General features: G+C 35.8%; 1 protein-coding gene and 1 non-coding gene across 2 annotated transcripts in view; one reads left to right on the top strand and one right to left on the bottom strand.

The window, feature by feature from the left end:
* The window catches only part of LOC114240815 (EGFR adapter protein), a 316,447-nt gene that overhangs the window by 40,930 nt on the left and 252,077 nt on the right, over window positions 1-23,440 (top strand). The gene's annotated exons all lie outside the window — the stretch shown is intronic.
* On the bottom strand, window positions 5,735-5,807 carry TRNAV-CAC (transfer RNA valine (anticodon CAC)). Its single transcript has one exon. It is a non-coding gene; the product is annotated as a tRNA-Val (tRNA).

The following is a 23,440-nucleotide window of genomic DNA, read 5'->3' as shown; positions in this document are numbered from 1 at the left end:
GAATTTCTGTACGTTGTAAATAACCGATAGTATTTTAAATTGTGCGGTTGGTTGAATTTTACAACACTTCACATGTTACCGTCTCGACGAGTGCATGTCAAACAATAAGCTTCATGACTATTGTGGCGGTAGCATGGTAGCCATCATACAACGAAAGATATTGGACAGATACCTGAATGTCGCTTACGACATTTTCAAGATAAGCTTACATATATACAAGTTCCGAACAACAACATTTGGAGCGTCGGTCTACCGAGCAATATCACTCGCTCTGTGGAAGATCTTCCCTTTGTCTTATATCTCTACTTATACACTATTTACATTACGATACAGTTTAATCGTAATATTATCGAAGCAGCAGCCGTGTTTAGTTTTAGCACAACTCTAGTGGGAAATTTGTAGGATATTTCGCTGCAAAACGTTCATAGTACAAGGCTATGATTATGTTAGTGCCAATTAAAACAACGACACATTTGTTTTGGTCTGTACTTTGATAAGCGATTAGACTTAGACTAGATTGTGGTTTGGTGCTCAATGCATTAGTATTGTGCTGCGACAAAAATAAGACTTAATCATGGAAAAACATGCTTTAAATAACTTTGCTAGTGGTAGAGTATCTTTTAGTCTACGCAGGTTTGTAACGACGACCTGCCTATTTCTGCTGTGAAGCAGTAATACGTTTCGGTTTGAGGACTGGGACAGTCGTTGTATTATTAACCTGAGACTTCGAACTTTTGTGAGTCTACACGAGTAGGTACCACGACCCTGCCTATTTCTGCTGTGAAGCAGCAATGCGTTTCGGTTTGAAGGGTGGGGCTGCCGTTGTAACTATGTTGAGACCTTAGAAGTCATATCTCATGGTGGGTGGCGGTATTTACGTAGTAGATGTCTATGGGCTCCGGTAACCACTTAACACCAGGTAGGCTATGAGCTCGTCCACCCATCTATGCAATAAAAAAATAAAAAAATAACTCTTATCTCAAGGTGGGTGGCAATATTTCATTGTTGATAACTATGGACTCCGGTAACCAATTAACACCAGATGCACTGTCTAGCCATATAAATACTAAAAAGTACTGTTAAATAATCGATCTAATGACAATGCTCTTAAATGTTTCAAAACACTATAATGTAGCCAATTTATTATATTTAAAAAGTTTTCTTACTTGTTAGTGTTTTATCGTGCAATCTCCTGTTTTGAAAATCCTTTGTTTAACTAAATTACGACAAAGAACGACTGTCGTCGTCCTGTTTCAACACATAATATCAAGACACGTACGCTAAAATTGTGAAGTTAGTTATAGCATTTCAACAAACTTGATCTTGTTTGCCTCATTTCGATCTTGTTTCGATGTAGCGTAACAACAATGGCTAGATATAAGATCCGTTCAATGTAGTGCAAACAAATAATTGTGCGTAACATTGGAGCGATGTGATTCCCGACCCGACCGGTGACGAGGGTACGGAAAACGAACGCACCACTCGCATTCTGACGCTTACTATTTATAGATTATCGACAGATCTGACCGATGTTACGGAATCTTTGTTACCGGGAAACTAGTCTTTTTGTTGTTATTATTATTATTGTTGTTACGCGCTGGGGTACGGGATAAATAAAAATTCCACCGAAGTACAAATTAAAACTCTATTTAACACTTAAAACACTTACAGAACACTTTACAATGTGTAAATCACTTCTTCCGCTTCGCTTCAGGTGATCCGTTCGCTGTTTCGCTTCGAGTAGAACCGCTTACTAAGCTAACCGCTTACGTGCCATATCTGCAACGCTTTTACAGTCGATACGACATCCCTAGACTTATCGAAAACATCCTGACAAGTCGAGTAGCTTCGATCTGACAAAAGATGGCGTTGTACTTCTCGAGTGTTCTCGATTTTACTAGTTCCTTTAATATTCGCTTCTGTCTTTCGACGACAGATGGCATTGCTCTTACCGGCGTAGCATTATTATTGGTGTTACTTTTATTATTTTTGGCGGTGATCGGTAACGCGCACACAGACTTCTCACGAGATCTCAATTCTTCTCTAATAATGGCATTCATTTCGACCTGGAATAAGCGATTGATTCGCGGGGGTATATTACAACAGCTGCCCCGCCCTTCAAACCGAAACGCATTACTGCTTCACGGCAGAAATAAGCGGGGTGGTAGTACCTGCCCGTGCGGACTCACAAGAGGTCCTACCACCAGTAATTACGCAAATTATAATTTTGCGGATTTGGTTTTTATTACACGATGTTATTCCTTCACCGTGGAAGTCAATCGTGAACATTTGTTAAGTACATATTCATTAGAAAAATTGGTACCCGCCTGCGGGATGCGAACACCGTTGCATCGCTAGATACGAATGCACCGTACGTCTTATCCTTTAGGCCACGACGACTTCTAGTTTATTATGAGTTTATTAAAGCATCCATTTTTCATCGCAAGTGTCAATGCGGTTCAAAATTCCTTCGTATCTGTGTCTGTTAAGCAACGCAAGGCATACCTTAAAGCGTTTGTATAGCGTTAAGCTGGCGATCGTTTAGTTCGCGCGGCACCCATTTATCAAGTTTTTTTGCCTAGTCAATTTGACGCAAATGGACCAATATAGTTTTGTGTTGAAAGCTGCTGCTAGCTCAGCGGTAGATTAATTATCGTCAGCTTCCGCTATCGCCTTTAGTACGTCGTTGTTGAAATTAGTTTTCGGGAGACCACAGGGTTCATTTTTAGATCAAATTTCCATGTCGGAACCTTTCAAACCAATAACGAGTCGTGCGTTCGATCGTCAATATTAATGCTGTGAGGTGATTGTGTGGCATTGTAACCATGTCGGAACTCGTATTATATAATATAATTAGTCGTATTTTTGTTGTACCTTTTTTAATGAAAACGATAATAATATAGTGAACAAACAAACATTACCTAATCAATAAATAATTGAGTGAATCCGAAAAGATAATTCGATGTTCTTAAAATAAAAATTATTTAAATTTAGAATTTATTGCCAGCCAGACATAAATTTCGTTAGAAATGGCCAGTATTGTACAACGGTAACTTCACAGGTAAAATGATTATTATTTCTGGTGTTTTTGCAACCTTAAATTATCTCGTGAACGATATGATGTCTTTCGCTGTGTAACAATTTCTTCGAAAATGACTTCTCACTTCCTTAATATATATATACGCATATATATTTCCTGTATTCTTATCAGCTCTATGCACGCGGAGTGAAATATTAATTGTTGCCCGCCTTCCCGACGAGTAATCGACGTAATCGTATTGGACCGGCTCCGAGATTACAATGGACGTATTCAGAACGACAGTCCGTTGTTGTATTAATATTAATTTATTAAGATTGTAGTCGAGATGGTATGATTTATTTATTTTATTATATTTATCTTTATGTGTTAAGGTATTTACGATAATTTACGAATATTTACAGTTATTTAAATCGATATTTAAAAAGAATCGACAATTCAAAAACGATGACAAAAAAATTTTGTTTTAAAGGAAATTTTTGATATCGGTGAATATTTAAATAATAATTATATTTTGATTGATTGATTGGATCTATTATTGTATGATTTTAATGGATTATGAATGTCATTAATTTCTTTATGACTATAATTTATGAATGTTATATTATAACTTAAATAATTATATTATATTTTATTTTAATTTTATTTATAATTTATTATATTATAAATAGTTATAAATAATTATAATTATAAATTGACATGCTAGTAATCTTCAATTAATTTTATATTTATTTTATATTTGCACACTTTTTATTTAAGTAAGAGCATGCTGAACTTTTCAAATTTTCTATAACCTGTCTATGCACCATGTCTCTGGCAAATAAATCATTTGAATTGAAATGAATTGAATTAATATTTTTTTGGTAAGTTGTAGGGCTTATTGTGAACGAGTATGTACCATCATCCGGCTTGTTTCTGAAGCGAAGGAAGCATTCCGGCTTGAAGGTTAGGGCAGCCGATATACTATCCGTCGGTCGGGTGTCCTCGGGGTGGCGCCGCGTGTCTGGTTGTATTGTTGATCGCGGGAACCCCCCTACTTTGACCGGGTTCTGACCCTGGCAGAGATCGGACGTCGGGCGTAAGAGTGCAGGAGAGTCGTTTAGTGCCGTAGAGCCCTAAAATTCCTTGGGCCCGCGGTCTGCTCCCAACACCTTGCAGATCGTCAAGTCCCACATACTCGGCGTGCCCTCTAGGCTCGGGGACCTTGTAGGAGGTTCGGCCCCCGGCCCGGAAAAAAAAGCCGATATACTATACAATTGATGTTTAAAATCTTGGCCATGACTCTTTAAATATTTTTTCAACCAGCAGGATTATACTAGGAAATGATACTGTGAAAAGGAATTATTTTGTGATTATAAAACAGTATTGTAACTAATTAACAGAGAGCACATGATCTAAACTAGAGGACATAGCTTGGAAATTGGAGAAATGATTTCTTTCAGCACCCTAGACTGCTGAAGACGTTTAACATTGTACATGTCACCGAAAGAATCTCTTTTAATGTTATTCTAGGATTACAAGTAAAAAGAATCTATTATAGCAATCCTTTAAATTTGAATAAAAAAACTTACCGCCTTCAAAATCACAATCCATATCTAGCAAAACGTTCGATTCACAGCAGCGACTATTCATTTCCAATTTCAATTGTTTTAAATACAATACTAAGTAAAATATTTAAGCTAGTTTCATATAAAATCCGAGGATGTTTCACTAAAAGTAAACAAGTGAATCGCCCGACGAGTATCCGGAACTTAGCGGTTCTTATCTGACAGTTATCGAATAATGGCGTCGGGTTATCGATCCTCGAGTCTCTAAGACCGAATTTATTTTCATTAAGATAAATAGTGATAAGCTAAGGATAGCTTAGAGTGATCGTAATTCAGATAGTATTAGCTTGAATTTTATCTATATAATTATAACAATACGCGAAGGAAAAACTTTGTATCCCTTTTTACGAAAATTGCGCGGACGGAGGAGTATGAAATTTCCCACTTATAGAGAATATAGAGAAGGAGTGCAGAATGCTAATATTTTTTTAAATTTTGCCTAAAATACATTTAATCAATAAATAAAAACATTACACACACTAACATGTATTTTACGCACACACGCACGCATACTATTTATTGATTGTCAAACTTTTGTCTAGACGTCTGTTGTCAAACTGAGAATAGATTAAATATTGTTTGTCTTTATTAATATTTTTCTATAGTGTAGTCTTTGTGAAATTTGTGATTATAGAAAATAATAGTCTTTGAAAATAGAATCTTAATACATTATAAACTATAATTTCAATTAATTATGGTCGAATTTCGACTACTGGACGACCAGTGTTTAACTTCTGAGAGTGTAGTTCGGATACGTTATTCTGTTGTGAAACGATACGTTTCGCTCCAAAAGAAGTATGTTTGCCCTTAAATGTTACCGAGACTTCGATCTGATATTCTATGTTGGACGGCGTGGTTTGCTTGCTTACTTCGCGTCTACAAAAGGAACCGCGCAATTTTGTAATACATATTAAAAGTGTGTTTGAAAAGTTTTACTTAATAATTGTAACTGTGAAGTCGCATTTTATATTCTTTGTAGGCAAATAACATATGACGTATAGTTGTCGATTAAGACATGACAAGCAAAAAAAACATAAGTCAAAATGCAAAATTCTAACACCAATTCTATACTGAAAGTCGAAGACAAAAGTGTTTCCGCCCGGGATCGAACCGGGGACCTTGTGCGTGTGAAGCACACGTGATAACCGCTACACTACGGAAACTACACTTATACTTTCAAATACACGTTATTTATACAAGTAATCTTCGATTATCATAGTGTATTTTATTGTCTGGCATGTCAATGATAATTGATTTAGCAAACAGATAGGAGAGTCTCTATACTTTTTAAATCTACTCCTCTTATTTACAGTTTTTATTTTTATTGCGTAGATTGGTTAAAAAGCTTACTGTTTAGCTGATGTAAATGGCTATCAGAGCCCACAAATGAAAAACGTGAATGGCTTTTCCGTCTAAAATAATGATCAAAAGAAAAGCGCTAATAATTCCTATTGAAATAACACAATTTTCGATGAAATTTATCGAGACATGGTTTAATACATCTCTGGGAATTTTAGAAATAGAAGTTGAGTTGAAATTAATACTGAAAATAAATAAGCAATTAATAGATTTCGAGAACCCGCCAAAGTATACCGTGTTTAGGAAAAATATAATATTTTCTGTTCCTTGTGATTCAGTTTTTTTTTTTTTTTTTTTTGATAAATAAATAAATATTTACTAACAACCACGCCACGTTAACTGGTCCCGTGATAAGTTCGTAAAGAACTTGTGTTACAGGTACCAGATACGGAAATAAATGTAGATTTTTATTATACACATACATATATTTAATATACATCCATAACCCTGGAAAGACATTTATATTTATCATACAAATATCTTCCCTTGGCGGGATTCGAACCCGCGACCCCCATATGTAGTGACCATGTCACTTACCACTACACCAGACGGCCGTTATTGATACTATATTTTTAGCTAAAAAAAGCCGCGTGTGAACTTTGTTTGGATTAAATGCGGGAAATAGTCCACGACCGATCTGATGTCAACTGGTCGCCGAAGTACATACACTACACAACGTGAACCTATGAAAAGAGAAACAGCCATTACTTACACTTACAGACTTAATTGACTTCGACCTTATATTTTAAGGCGAATGATTCATTTCTCATGTTTCTGACTAACCGCTTCAGACCAGGTGGCCTGTTAATTCGTGTTACCCACAGATAGTTACCATACAAAGCAATAAAAAACACGTTCTATTGTTCTGTATTGATTTTTTTCGTTAAATGATAAATAATTTCTATTCGGGCTAGAAAGCCGATTCGTATTTATATCTATATATAAATAGGCTAGGACAAACTTAACTGATGTACCATTTTCTTTGTTGTTTGTCAGCCGATTTAACTTTTTTTTGTTTACTAGCTAGCCATTGACAATTTAGTGCTATCAATAAAAAAGTTTTGGAAATAGACGTTTTTATTTTCTTAAATGTCATCGTCTTAATGTCAGTAACTAAATAAACGATGGAATCCATACGTAATAATTACTTTAATTATCTAATTCTAATACTTTGTAAAGTATTTAGCATTCGGTTTGACGGATGTGCGTCATTGTCTTGTATCTATGTATAAGTTCTTAGCATTCGTCATACAGGAGAAAATACTAGCTTAAAGTTTAATCTGGAACGTTCTAGATTTAACATTGATTTATCCGTTACATAAGTAATTAATACGGTTCTTTAATTCTTGTGGTGTTTTCACACTACCGTTCTTTTTTTCGGCAACATTTCAGTGCTATGACTCAACAAGGACCAGTATTTTTCAAGCTATGTGGGTATATTTTATGAAGTTTATCAATGAGACACGGGTATCCGACTCAGGCGACGGGGCAAAGCAGAGACGCCGTCGCCCAAAAGTACCCGACGGCGGCTTTGCTTTGCCCATCGCCCAAAACATATCTGGTCGGATCCCAACATATCCACTTTATTTCTTGTCGAATCCCGCAGATCCATATTCGTGCTTTTAGACACTTCAAGCACCGGTCAACGACCTCATCGAGCTCGTCGACTATGGCGAAGAGTTCGACGTGCTTCTTTCTTCTTCTTCGTCGCTTTCTTCATTGCTGAAGGTCGTGTCCCTGAAACTTGACCGTTGCCGTCTCGTGAGCTGTTTCCATCGACGTGCTAACTAAACCATAGACACATCCCACTGAGTTTCTCGCCGAATCTTCTCAGTGGGTCGCGATTCCGATTCAGTAGTAGATTCAGAGAAGTCTTTCCTAAGTTTCTAGGCCCAGTGTTAGCAATTTTATTAGATTGAGCGTGTAAGCTTACCTATCGGTCCGCGTGAAGTTGGAATAGAATGGTCTGCCAACGATTAGGTAGGATAAAATAAGACACGTGTTTTGTGAATTTTAGAACATCCCAGTTGTGTTGTGTACTTAACTTGAAAAAGAGTAGGAAATCTTAGTTTCTTAGTGATTCCTCAACTCATGAGTATTTAAAATTGTGATTCCTAATGATCCATTCGAATGATGTTTGATTACATCCACACTTCCGTACTTACACATTTTTTTTGTTTTTATTATACTATAAACATGGAGATGTGTTATCGCGTTTGTTTGTCCTTTTATGTCGAAATGAAGAAAAGGATTGTCATAATTTTTTGAAATTAATACATAGTATTAAGTCAAGAGAGTGACATGGGCTACTTTTTTTCGGATAAAATATCTCATTCCAACGAGAGACTATACTACTGACACTTATCCATGTAACAGCTATCCTGTTATTCTGAGGAGGAAAACACTAATGTATTATAAGTCGACATTACAACATTACTACGGTAGAAAAAAAAATTTAGAAATGATGGTTTAGTCATTAGCAGACAAAACTAGAAAAAAAAAGGAAAAAAAAAACATAACGAAAGTACTGTTTGTTTTACATCCCTCGTAATTTAGGTGACTTCTTCGAAAAGCAATTCGTTCGGAAGATGTAGGCAAAAAAACAACACACCCCGATACAGAACCATTTATCTTATTCGTCGATTATTCGCGCTTATATTGTAACTTGAGCATTCAGGAAATGTTCAAAGAACGAATACAAACAATAATGATACAGTAAGGAGATAAGATGTTGAATTCTTAGTCAATTGTTAATATCTATACTATTATTTTTATTAGTATTATAAAGCTGAAGAGTTTGTTTGTTTGAATGCGCTAATCTCAGGAACTACTGGTCCGATTTGAAGAATTCTTTCAGTGTTAGATAATCCATTTATTGAGGAGGAAGATTATAGGCTATATAACATCACGCTAAGACCAATGCAAGCGGAGCACCAATAAGAATGTTCAAAATCGGGTTTTTTTTCCCTTTTGAGAGCTTGCACTGCGCTGCGGAAACGGTTTAACCAAATTTGTTCTAAAATAAAGCATTATTTGTGAAGGTGTTTTAATAAAGATGATATTCTAAGTAATTTTTTTTTTATTTTTTTTTATTGCCCTTTTAGGCAGACGAACATACGGCCCACCTGATGGTGAGTGGTTACCGTCGCCCATGGACTTCAGCAATGCCAGGGGCAGAGCCAAGCCGCTGCCTACCGTAAAATTAAATTTAGTATTAAAATTTAGTATTATTTATGCCAAACTAACTATTACACGCGGTCGAAGTCGCGGGCAAAAGCTAGTTAAATAATATTAGGTTAGTAAATCGGTCGGCATATGTCAGCGTTTTTTTCCTACCGCGAAGCCTTTATGTGTTTCCGTTACAAGGTTAAAGCTGACGTTGTATATAATTTTGAAGTCGTCGTGGCCTAAGGATAAGACGTCCGGTGGATTCGTGTTGAGCGATGCGCCGGTGTTCGAATCTCAGGCGGGTACCAATTTTTCTAATGAAATATGTACTCAACAAATGTTCACGATTGACTTCCACGGTGAAGGAATAACATCGTGTAATAAAATGGAAACCCGCAAAATTATAATTTGCGTAATTACTGGTGGTAGGACCTCTTGTGAGTCCGCACGGTTAGGTACCACCGCCCTGCCTATTTCTGCCGTGAAGCAGTAATGCGTTTCGGTTTGAAGGGTGGGGCAGCCGTTGTGACTATACTCTCAGTACCTTACAACTTATATCTCAAGGTGGATGGCGCATTTACGTTTTAGATGTCTATGGGCTCCAGTAACCACTTAACAACAGGTAGGCTGTGAGCTCGTCCAACCATCTAAGCAATAAAAAAAAATAAAAAAATTGAGAATTTGACTCGATATCTCAAACTGCGGCTGGGCCTATGGTCAGACTAGATCTTCTGCTCAATCAATTGATAATAGCTGATAATTTCGTATACTCACTCTACCGTACAGATATTCATGTCACGCACGTGTCTCGCTCGTATATTGTTCTATGAATATTCAACTAAAGGCCGCGCGTGACCGATCTATGTGACCCGTCACATCACCACGGGAGCGTTAAATGACAATCTGTGACGTAATTATGGGAGATTGGAGGTCGCGTTTGAGAATAAATTGTTTAAATTTCCTTTTAAATTTTGTTGGTTGGTTTTTTTCGTTGTTTTTGTAAAATATTAATAAATTTTATTCGATTTATGTTTACGCTTTTCCGTTTGAGGCTCTTTGGTACATTAAAAAAAAGTGTTTATATGTACAGTGTGATTACATAAGTCTGGTAGGCAGTGGCTTGGCTCTGCCTCTGGCATTGCTGAAGTCCATGGGCGACGGTAACCACTCACCATCAGGTGGACCGTATGCTCGTCTGCCTACAAGGGCAATAAAAAAAAAAGCAAATATATTTAAATATATACATTACTGGTGGTGGGAAGTCTTGTGAGTTCGCGCGGGTAGGTACCACCACCCCCCCTATTTCTGCCGTGAAGCAGTAATGACTTTCGGTTTAAAGGGTGGTTCAGCCGTTGTACTATACTGAGACATTAGAACTCATATCTCAAGCGTGGAAGTCTATGGGCTCCGGTAACCACTTAACATCCGATGGGCCGTGAGATCTTCCTCCCACCTATGCAGTAAAATAAAAAAAAGCCCCATTTACTTAGAATTGATTCTTGTGAAGCTCGGCGCCGTCTGAATTCTCAAATTATCTTACAATAACTAAAGTCTTATTATTTACAAAAATGCTATGCATGAAGTACCTACCATATTTATAAATTCAGAAGCTATTGTCGAAGCACATACAACAAGATGTCTAATTAAATATCTGTTTCGTTCCGCCTTTACGTTGCTGCGTGGTAATTAATAATATCGCATTGTATCAATGTACAGACCCATGCATAGATGTATTTTATCTTATACTATAACTTTATCATTGATACAGACCTACACAGCAAGGATGTTTTATACGCAGTTGTTGTTATTACTAAGTTATTTTAAGATGGCACTGCAATGCCAATTATGTGTGAGGTAAGTTTAAGTCGTAAGTTTTAAGTCGTCGTGGCCTAAAGGATAAAACGTCCGGTGCATTCGTAACTAGCGATGCAACGGTGACCGAATCCCGCAGGCGGGTACCAATTATTGTAACGAAATACGTATTTAACAAAATGCTCACAATTGACTTCCACGGTGAAGGAATAACATCGTGTAATAAAAATCAAACCCGCAAAATTATAATTTGCGTAATTACTGGTGGTAGACCTCTTGTGAGTCCGCACGGGTACGTACCACCACCCTGCCTATTTCTGCCGTGAAGCAGTAATGCGTTTCGGTTTGACCTTAGAACTGAAATCTCAAGGTGGGTGGCCCATTTACGTGGTAGATGTCTATGGGCTCCACTAATCACTTAACACCAGGTGGGCTGGGAGCTCGTCCACCCATCTAGGCAATAAAAATAAAATAAAAAAAAAGTAACAGTAAAGCTAGATTCTTAACATAGCTTTTGTTTTAATTCGAGCAATTTGCTATGTTACTGTATTGTGGGATATTTAAGTTTTTTTCGCATCTTTATGTGCGGGTGGGATGCCGCTGCTTATAAAGGTTAGTGTGGAAAAGGCATATTTCTTTTACATTTTATGACGTGGTCGCGTACCGATATCCTTTCGATTTGACTCCATGTAATTTGTAAGTCCTTTCTATTTTATTTGCTTTTATAAAATTATATTAAGATCATAGGATCTGAGTGTAAATAAATCTCATCGTTAAAGATTGCTTACTTAAGATCCCCTCGGGGGGTAGTTGCTAAACTTTTTAAGAATATTTCACTTCTGGTTCCTAAAAGTACAATGTTTTTATTTCATTTCCAAACGTTTAGTGTTAAGTGTGCATCAGTTCAGATATTAAGTAGCCAACATGTCACATGAACATTTCTAGGGAACCAAAACCAAATCACTGTCTTAATAAAAACCGTACCGGTTTGATCACTGGTTAATAATTTTTATTTCACTATTTGTTATCGTTTCGAATACTATACAGTGTTCGTGGTCACGAATGACTAGTTAATTATCAATTAATTAATTAATAAAATAAATTAATAATAATCAATTAAGAATAGTTTAATTTTAAAATTCGACCTTCGAAATGAAGCTAATTAGTCCCGCACAAATATAATATCACCAATAAAATCAGTCTATTCTAAAAACATTTGTTTCTCATCTTCATCAGCTGGGAATATTTGTACTACATAGATGTTTGCAATAGACTAGAACTGATTACAAATTTATTGTGTGTACGTGAAATATATTCTCTTGTGTTGATTTACAGACAGCCAATATTTTACAGAAAACGAGCCTCAAGCGAATCATCGTACGTAGCTCAGTGGCCAAACATTACAGCTGTTAATCCGTCTCCTATGCTGAGAGTTACACGCTCTAAAACATTTATTGAGGGCTGTAAACCGATTGTATGACGATAACGCCTCCCATATTATTACTAACATAATTTGAGGATCAATATGAGAACAGAATCACACGTTGTGGTAAAGCTTATTGTAATACTGCAAGAGTAGGTACTACCGTCCTTTGAATTTGGATCGCGAAGATTTTAAGGATCGGGTAAGCTTTACCACCATAGGCTTGGGTAATAATTTATACTAGGATGGCCGTCAAATCGCTTGACCAACATTAAAAAATAAGTCCAAAGCATTTAGATATGTTTGTTATTGAGTGTCGTCGATACATTGGACTCGTTAATAGACAAATTAAAAGCTCTGATAGGATGATATGCTGACATTTATCTATATATTAATACGTGAAGCAAAAACTTTGTATCCCTTTTTACGAAAATTGCGCGGACGGAGGAGTATGAAATTTTCCACACTTATAGAGAATATAGAGAAGAAGTGCACAATGCTAATATTTTTTTAAATAATGCATAAAAGATACATTAAATCAATAAAGAAAACATTACACACACTACATACCATGTATTTGACGCACAAAGCATGCACACTATTTATTGTCAAACTTTTGTTCTTGACGTCTGTTGTCAAAATTGAGAATAGATTAAATATTGTTTGTCTTTGTTAATATTTTTTATAGTGTAGTCTTAGCGAAATTTGTGATTATAGAAGTATAAAATACAATCATAATAGTGTACAAACTTAGAATTCTAATTAATTATAGTCGAATTTCGACTACTACGGGTCCTCTAGTATTATATTATTAAGAGTGAGTAGCAGCAAAAATCTAAAACTATTTCCTTTACATAATCAAAAGTTAAACTCTAAGTATTAATGTTACATCTCACACATGTGGTATATGAGGATAAAATATATATAATTATCGTTATCTAACTTTACAAAATGGGCGGGTTGCGAGTGAAAATATACTAGAGGTCCCGCAGTAGTCGAAATTCGACTATAATTAATTGGAATTGTAAGTTTGTACACTATTATGATTGTATTTTATACTTCTATAATCACAAATTTCGCCAAGGCTACACCATAAAAAAATATTAATAAAGACAAAAAATATTTAATCTATTCTCAATTTGACCACTGACGTCAAGAACAAAAGTTTGACAATGACAATAAATAGTATGCATGCATGTGTGCGTCAAATACATGGTATGTAGTGTGTGTAATGTTTTCTTTATTGATTTAATGTATCTTTTATGCATTATTTAAAAAAAATATTAGCATTGTGCACTTCTTCTCTATATTCTCTATAAGTGTGGAAAATTTCATACTCCTCCGTCCGCGCAATTTACGTAAAAAGGGATACAAAGTTTTGCTTCACGTATTAATATATAGATGTCTAGTCATTCACAAAACCACTCGTTTGGCGTGTAAGACCTATGTAATCAGAAACCCAAATTCTACAGGCTACATCTAGGATGCCACAGTAGTGAATCGATTTAGGGTGAATACAAAATAGACTTTGAATTAAAACCTATAGTTAATCAGTGGTTGACGAGATGAAAATAACGGGGAAAAAATCTTTGAATAAAAATATAGGTCTATGAGCTTACGCGCTCTCCGATGAAAAAGTTCGAAAGCTTAGCTGATCAAAGAGTTCAACGGATGTGAAACGGTTACCGAAACATGGGAAATAAGTTACAATCGAGTTGTAGATTTGAAGGAGTTCAGCATAGCGAGTCAGAGCTTCAGAAGCACTAGTTTTATTATGTAACCAAATTTCTGACCATACAAAATTACATGCCCTGAGTAACTTGACTAGAAACCTGAAAATAGGTCAATTTTACTGCCAAATGAACATTCTAAGTCATTTAAATAGATTTCGAGATATAAGTTAAATTATTTGCGTACAAAGAGAATATGTCGTATTTTTTATTGTGGAAAAATGTAAAGAATTTTATAATTATATGACAAGTTTATTAAAATTTTACTATCTGGCGCAGCTTCGCTAGCCTGAGTTACATTTTACATCGCGTGGGCAAAGACTCCGTACCTCAGTGAGATTAAAGGATACCAAATTTTATCAAAACAAGTATAGTGATTTGGAAATGAATACTTTGGTGATAGATAATACCAGTAATGCGTTTTTTTTAATTCTTTTTTTATTGCTTAGATTGGTGGACGAGCTCACAGCCCACCTGGTATTAAGTGGTTACTGTAGACCATATACATCTACAACGTAAATGCGCCACCCACCTTGAGATAAGTTCTAAGGTCTCAGTATAGTTGCGACCCTGCTCCACCCTTCAAACCGAAACGCATTACTGCTTCACGGCAGAAATAGGCGGGGTGGTGGTACCTACCCGTGCGGTTTCACAAGAGGTCCTACCACCAGTAAAAGTTTTGGTTTGGTTTCGTTTGAACTCATATCTCGAAGTGGGTGGCATTTAGATTATGGATGTTTATGGCCTCTGGTAATCACCTAACACGACCTGGGCTATGAACTCATCCTTCGTTATAAATATTAAAAAAAAGTGTTTTCTTTATTACAGTTAATAAGTACTAATTTTAAAACTGTCTAATGTGTAACTTCTAACATCTAACAGAAAAAAAAGTTCTCTTCGTTTATTCACTTTTTTTTTAATTATTTTTTGTCAATGCACAGACGACGTATTCTACTGTATTTTATGTAAAAACTTTTTTATATTGTTAGAGGTCGCGGTTATCGCGTGACGTAATTTGGGCATGTCATATCAGATATATAAGTATATATAAAAATGAATTTCTGTTCGTTAGTCTCGCTAAAACTCGAGAATGGCTGGATCGATTTGGCTAATTTTGGTCTTACATATTTGTGGAAGTCCAGAAAAGTTTTAAAAGGTAGATAAATATGAAAATATCGGAATTAAATAAAAATACACAAAATAAACAATTTTGTTTTTCCTTTGATGTGTCCCCCGTTGGACGGGTTCCTTTTGTTTGTTTTGAGTTTATTTTATACAAAACTTTAGGTCTTTTATTTATCTATTGAGGCACTACGAAGTCTGCCGGGTCAGCTATGATCAGATAAATATAGCCCGTAATAACAATAATAGTGTTTGTCGATGATTTTCGTACACAATACAACGCGCTATGTCTTTGTCTCAAGAGAGCATCCAAAGTTTCTATTATTGCCCGTTTTACTCGGGCATCTTATCTACAGTTCAATTTATAGTAAGAAATCAACTGAATCGGGTTAATGAAAACTCATTTAACGAGACAGAGTTTATCGCCAGGCTGCGAGTTTAGATCCGTTAGATTTAGATCGTTCTTGATAAACTGTTATTTATAGAATAAATAATATACTAATTCATTTTAAACAAACGATCAACGAAAACATACAGACACTTAAACGTTTGATTATGATTAAAATATTCAATTATTAAGATTCAAGGTGTACAACTAGAGGTCCCGCAGTAGTCGAAATTCGACTATAATTAATTGGAATTGTAAGTTTGTACACTATTATGATCGTATTTTATACTCCTATAATCACAAATTTCGCCAAAAGTACACTATAAAAATATTAATAAAGACAAACAATATTTAATCTATTCTCAATTTGAACCACGTCTTTGCTTCACGTATTAATATATAGATATAATAGATATAATAAATAATATTTTCCCTTTATCTGTGTGTTTAATATCTAAATACTCGTATATATTTATTTAAACTTATGTATCCATTTTTAAACCTATATAATATATATCGGTCTCTGATTCCTATTTTACGGGAAATGGGCCTAGATAACCGTATCTGATTTTCCCCGTTTATTATAATTATTATTATTGAGATCTCTACTTAATTTTTTAAGTAGTTTAAATTCGTCTAAGTAACACCGGTTGTCTGGAAAATACATATATTTTTATTGTCTTTGTAGGTAGACGAGCATACGGCCTACCTGATGGTAAGTGGTTACCGTCGCTCATGGACGTCAGGAATGCCAGGGGCAGAGCCAAGCCGCTGCGTACCGCTTAATACTCTCCACAAGCCTCGTTTGAAGGAAGACATGTCATAGCGCTCGGGAAACACTGTAGAGCGGAGTTCATTCCAAAGCCAGATGGTACGTGGTAGAAAATATCTTTGGAAACGTACTGTCGATGAACGCAGCGGTTCCAGATAATATGGATGAAACCTGCTCCGATGGCGGGAGGTGTGATGATAAAAAGGAGATGAGGAGATTATTTCGAATAATTCCTCAGAGTATTCCGCATGGAACATACGTTACAAAATACAGAGGGAACGGAAATCCCTCCGCAGACCGAGAGGTTCCAAACGAGGTTCCGTGATAATGGGATTTTCGACAATCCGAACGGCTCTCTTCTGTATGGAGTCAAATGGAATGGATGAGAGCAGTACTCCACGTAAGACCGGACTTGTGCTTTATAAAGCGCAAGTCTCTGTCCATGCGAGAAATATCGATTCGCTGTGTTGAGGACCCCCAACATTTTAGAGGCCAATTTGGCTTTACCTTCCAAATGACTCCGATACTGAACGCCGCTCTAATTATCGACTTGAAGACCGTGCACGACCGCTATGGTTTTACTGGTGGTAGGACCTCTTGTGAGTCCGCGCGGGTAGGTACCACCGCTTTGCCTATTTCTGCCGTGAAGCAGTAATGCGTTTTGGTTTGAAGGATAGGGCAGTCGTTGTAACTATACTTGAGACCTTAGAACTTATATCTCAAGGTGGGTGTCGCATTTACATTGTAGATGTCTATGGGCTCCAGTAAGCACTTAACACCAAGTGTGCTGTCAGCTCGTCCAACCATCTAAGAAATAAAAATTAAAAAATTTATTACAACGGTCTGTTGACTGTTTTTCAATCTTAATTTTGTTGTGGTGTGCAATAAAGTATCTCTCTCTCTCTCTCTCACTCTCAATTTATAATCCTCTATTCTTCTGTACACAGATATTTTACAGATCATTTATATTGCAGGATGTGTTTCCGTGATACACGCTCCATGTCGAGATAAGGAAGGGACCGAGAGTGGTGTCACTTATGAAAAATTGTATCATTTATTTTTCGTGATTTTTTTATCTATTTATTGATAGACGTTTATTCTAAAATTACAATATGCAGTGAAAGTCACACTATAACCACACAACTACTACTATAAAATAAAACAAATTGGCGATAAACTTTTATTGTAATTAATTATTAGTAATAAAGTAAGGAAAGCTTTGCTTGAAAATAATTTTAATTAACCTTACCATTAAACTCTGCTTATATCGCCAAGATACTTCAGTGCAACAAAGAAGCATATAATAAATCTTGGCTTGTAATTACCAGGAGTTGCCGAAGGAAAACTTCACTTCAGTTTTAATAATGCGCAAACTGTATACATTGTAACTGACGGCGCATATTTAAACAAGTTCTGTAATACTGTATTGCTACGGCGTAGCACGCTCTACGCAGCTTAACTGGTTACGACAGTTACAGATACTTTAAAACACATTTATAATTAATTTTTAATCTACGAATTTATTACCGTTACTGTCGTAAAATTATAGGCAGAATCGAATTCTATGAATACAGTTTTTAACGACTTTACAAAATCATTGTTACAGTGCTATCAAGTGGTCATGGATCCAGATATGATATTCAATTGTTTTTTTTTGCTTAACATTTAAATAGGCTTACACTTCGCCTGATACTATTTTTTATTTATTGCTAAATAGTTGGACGAGCTAGCGGCTCACCTGGTTTTAAGTGGTTATCGGAGCCTATAGACACGAACGACGTAACTGCCGCCACCCACTTTGAGGCAAGAGTTCTAGATCTCGATTTTTATAGCACAACGACTGCCCCACCCTTCAAACCGAAATGCAATACTGCGGTGGTGATGGTGCATACCCGTGCGGGCTCATAAAATACTCTACCACCAGTATAAAAATAGTTATCGGTCTCAAGGTGAATGTTAGCACTGACGTTATGTTCTGTATTAGTTTCGGGAATACATTAGGTGCATTGTGACTCCATTCACAGTATATAAAACAGTAAGACAATCATCTATCTTATCTCTATATATAAAAATGAATTGCTGTTCGTTAGTCTCGCTAAAACTCGAGAACGACTGAACCGATTTAGCTAATTATGGTCTTGAATTATTCGTGGAAGTCCAGGGAAGGTTTAAAAGGTAGATCAATATGAAAATGCTCGGAATTAAATAAAAATAATAATTTTGTTTTTCCTTTAATGTATTCCCCGTCGGACGGATTCCTTTTGTTTGTTTTAAGTTTATTTTATACAAAACTTTAGGTCTTTTATTTATCGATTGAGGCACTACGAAATCTGCCGGGTCAGCTAGTTTAAAATAAAATTGAGTTTGACCTCGTTTGACCTCATATCTGTAAGTGAGTGGCTGTATTCATATTATGATTTCATTGGGCGTTCCATAACATTATTTTTCTTCAACAATATCCCTATACTTAAACTAATCATTAATTGTTTAATTAAAGTATAATGTACTCCCATACGATGAAAAGGCCACTGCATCCAAGACACTAATTTCATTAAAAAGCTGTCTCGTGAAAGTCGGTCGGCGCCTTTCCTAATAACACAATAATGAGTTCAGCAAGCTGTGAAGGTTCCTCACGAGTGCTATATATAGTAAATTAATTTGAAGTGCCTAACAATATTCTATATAAAACAAAAAATCGTATTGCACGAGAATATTTAAAGCCCGTTATTTGTAATATTTTTTGTTGACAAAAATAATAATAAGCGCTTCATTAAAAAATATGTACTATTAAAATTTCCAAACGTAGCTTATCGTATATTAGCTTATCGTAGGCAAACATTCGATATTTTTTGGCGCGTAGCAGCCATTCGTGCGATTGGAAGTTTGGCATATCATAAATACTTAACATACATATATCATAAATACTAATATATATATAGGTTTAATAAATACAATTTACTGGTGGTAGAACCTATTGTGAGTCCGCGCGGGTAGGTACCACCGCCCTGCCTATTTCTGCGGTGAAGCAGTAATGCGTTTGTTTCGGTCTGAAGGGTGGGGCAGCCGTTGTAACTATACTGAGATCTTACAAATTATATCTCAAGGTGGATGGCGCATTTACGTTGCAGATGTCTATGGGCTCCAGTAACCAAACCACAAGTTAACACCAGGTGGGCTGTGAGCTCGTCCATCCATCTAAGCAATAAAAAATAAATAAAAAACACCGATTAAAAAAAAAAACAGCAAATTTAATTCAAAAAGAACATCGAATTGTCGAGTTTGTGGTACAAAAAGCCGTGTCCAATATCGTTTTCATAAAAAGAAAAATTGTGTTAATGAATACAAGATCTGCTACAGCCGAACACATTTTTCGAGATAGCATTACCGGATCTAGACTAAATGTGGTAAGTATCGGACGTGACTGAGCTGCGGAGGACACCAAAATCTCTAGTTGACAAATATGATACGAATTGAGATGACGTATTTCTCCAAGCTTTCTCACATATAGTATTTCCTACGGGTTTCGTGAGCCACTGATATAATTAAAACTACTTTCATAGTTGGACTTCGTGTTTTTTGATTGCCATCATATTATTCCTAGAAATTATAACTAGTCTGGCCGTAAATACTGTTACATAAACCTTTCTTTTTTTCAACTTTTTTAATTTGGAACACGTAATATATTTTAAAAACTTTTTTCGATTTTGCGCCATTTCGCATATTTTTTCGTGTTCATTATCAAATTACAATATGGAATGGGGTTTTAAAGAAAATAGGATTGCAGTGATTGCCTTGCACAAAGTGGGTATGGAGCCGTCGGTCATATTCCAGACACTTCAAAAGCTTGGTAACACTAGAATGAGCAGAATAAAGAACCTTCTAAAGAAGCTCAAGGCCACCGATGATGGTAACTTATGACCACTACTGCAAGATAATAACGTTTGCAACGTGGAGCGTCGTTTGGTCGGAAAGGTACAACGTGGTCATCATCCTGCGTCAGTGATGGTTTGGGGGGGCGTGTCTTATCAAGGAGACGCAACTACATTTTTATGAAAAAGGCGTGAAAACTCCAGCCAAAGTGTACCAAGATACAGTCTTGGATACAGTACAGATAATGTGACGCGTGTGTTTTAATTACGACTTAACGCTTTTTGTATTTTGTAAATTTTACGAAACAAGAGAAACCAGGCGCAAAACTAGGTTAAAAAACGCATCACGCTTGACCGCTTAGTTCACGCACCATTATATTTTGAATATTTAAATACCACTGGCCAACAGACCTCAATTCTGACGTGAAATGTACGAGTATTTTGTTTTCTCTTCGCAATTTCCCGTTCGACATTCGACTTGTTTTAATTTCAATAATTTTAATATTTTGTGGCAGTAATATAGATTTCTCCATTTCTATCTATCCTCTTACGTTTTTAACTACTGTGTATGTGATTTCAATAAGTTTATTTCCGTCTCAAAAATGACAAGAAATTCTAGTTTCAAGCTAGATGATCCTGTGTCACTTATCACCGATCATTAATCTATTTAATTATAAATAATAGTTTAAAAAACTAAAAAAATACGCTTTTATAGAAAATCCAACTAAAAAATAGAAAATAAATTTTAATTAATTTGAATTAAAAATAGTGTAAGAAAAATGATTTTATTATAAAAAAAAGCATGGGCTGCATAGTATAGTAACCGGCAAACTTCTTGAGCAAATGACCTTGACTGCGCAGAACCGAATTTTAGATCACTTTGGTGGTGAGGGTGAGGCGCAACGGCAGGGGAAATCCTATCGAGCGCGTTATTGGTAGATCAATCGAACCTTGCGTCCCGCACCCCGCCCTCGTTCCGCTTGCTCCCAAAAGTACGCTTGCGTACAGTGAAAAGTCTATCGTTATTCATCGTTAAGTTATTTGTTATAATTGCTTGTTGACTTTGTTGCCATTGCTATATGTTGAGTGTTTGTTGATTTTTTATAAAAAATACACTATGCCGCGACAAACTGGTGTAGTATTCAAAAGAAAGGGTAGAAAAATTGTGTACGACGTATATTGCTTCATTATAAAACAGGGGAAGAATGATATGGAAAAAGTAAAACAGACTTCGGAAGCAAGAAAAATATCAGTGAGTAGTGAGTGGCTCGGAATGAAGCTTACGACGAATTATGAAAGAGCTAGGCTTCAGATGGAAAAAAAAAACAGAAAGTAATCGAAATTGGGTATTTAAAAAAAGTAACATTCGATTACTACGAATCGAATATCTCCAAAAAATCATTAATTATAGACAAAAAAGAAGACCGAACCGACCGAGTTGTAAACTACACCAATGAGCCCTATGTCGACTCATCACGATGATAGCGACTCGGGTGATGAAAACAGTGATGATGATGATGGTCAAGATTAGGATAACGAAAACAAAATTACAAATACCAGCTTCGCTTCAACTGAACCAAGACCTGGCAACAGCTCTAGTTTTGACTTAATAGAAGGAATATCTATTTTACCCCAAGATTAAATTATTACAATTATTAACCTATATTTTTTGTTGATGTTCTAATAAATATATAAATAAATACATATGTTGATTTTCATAATTTAATAGCATTATGACGCAGAGTAAATAATGTTTTTGCACGTGAGTGTACCATGCGCGAACTTACCCCCACTACGTCGACAAATGCTCAAGAAGTTTGCCGGCTATTATATCAGTAGTTATAAATATTTTATGAACAGACATGAGTAGAAGGGTTATTTTCATAATATCATGAAAAGCACCGCATGGTTTTTTACAATAAAATAATTTTTTCTTACACTATTTTTATATATTAAAATTTGTTTTCTATTTTAATATAAGTATGCCAAATTCCGAGTTAATCCTACATTTTGAAGGGGCTCAAAACCATGTTCAAAGATTCCGTTACATACATACGTCTGAACCTAATAAAAGCGTATTAAAAATACTTTTGAGGATACGATATCATATCTCAAAGCTGTGAGGTCTTGTACAGCTGTAAAAATAAACAAAAACTCAGCTGGGTCGTTGCAAACGTTATTATCTTGCAGTAGCGATCATAAGTTACTATCGTCTGTGGCCTGAGAGCTTTGAACTGAACTAGGGAACTAACTTAGTTGTTAGTATAACTTCGAGGCGTCGCTTTGCCAAAACAGCTCCAGCAATGTCTCTACATGGTACTACTGGTTGGATGAAATTCACTTTAAACTAATAATATTATTCCTGTTCAAGCGACCCTAATCTAGAATTCTTATGTACTAATGGCCCCGCAGTAGTCAAAATTCGACTATAATTACTTACACTTTAAACTAATAATATTGTTCCTGTTCAAGCGACCCTAATCTAGAATTCTTATGTACTAGTGGCCCCGCAGTAGTCAAAATTCGACTATAATTACTTACACTTTAAACTAATAATATTATTCCTGTTCAAGCGTCCCTAATCTAGAATTCTTATGTACTAGTGGCCCCGCAGTAGTCAAAATTCGACTATAATTACTTACACTTTAAACTAATAATATTATTCCTGTTCAAGCGACCCTAATCTAGAATTCTTATGTACTAGTGGCCCCGCAGTAGTCAAAATTCGACTATAATTACTCACACTTTAAACTAATAATATTATTCCTGTTCAAGCGACCCTAATCTAGAATTCTTATGTACTAGTGGCCCCGCAGTAGTCAAAATTCGACTATAATTACTTACACTTTACACTAATAATATTATTCCTGTTCAAACGTCCCTAATCTAGAATTCTTATGTACTAGTGGCCCCGCAGTAGTCAAAATTCGACTATAATTACTTACACTTTAAACTAATAATATTATTCCTGTTCAAGCGACCCTAATCTAGAATTCTTATGTACTAGTGGGTCCGCAGTAGTCAAAATTCGACTATAATTACTTACACTTTAAAGTAATAATATTATTCCTGTTCAAGCGACCCTAATCTAGAATTTTTATGTACTAGTGGCCCCGCAGTAGTCGAAATTCGACTACAATTAAATGAAATTAT

The sequence above is a fragment of the Bombyx mandarina genome, chromosome 09 (genome assembly GCF_030267445.1).
Source record: "Bombyx mandarina strain Sakado chromosome 09, ASM3026744v2".
NCBI lineage: Eukaryota > Metazoa > Arthropoda > Insecta > Lepidoptera > Bombycidae > Bombyx > Bombyx mandarina.
The sequence above is the reverse complement of the archived record's forward strand: the minus strand, read 5'-3'. Positions and strand labels throughout refer to the sequence as shown.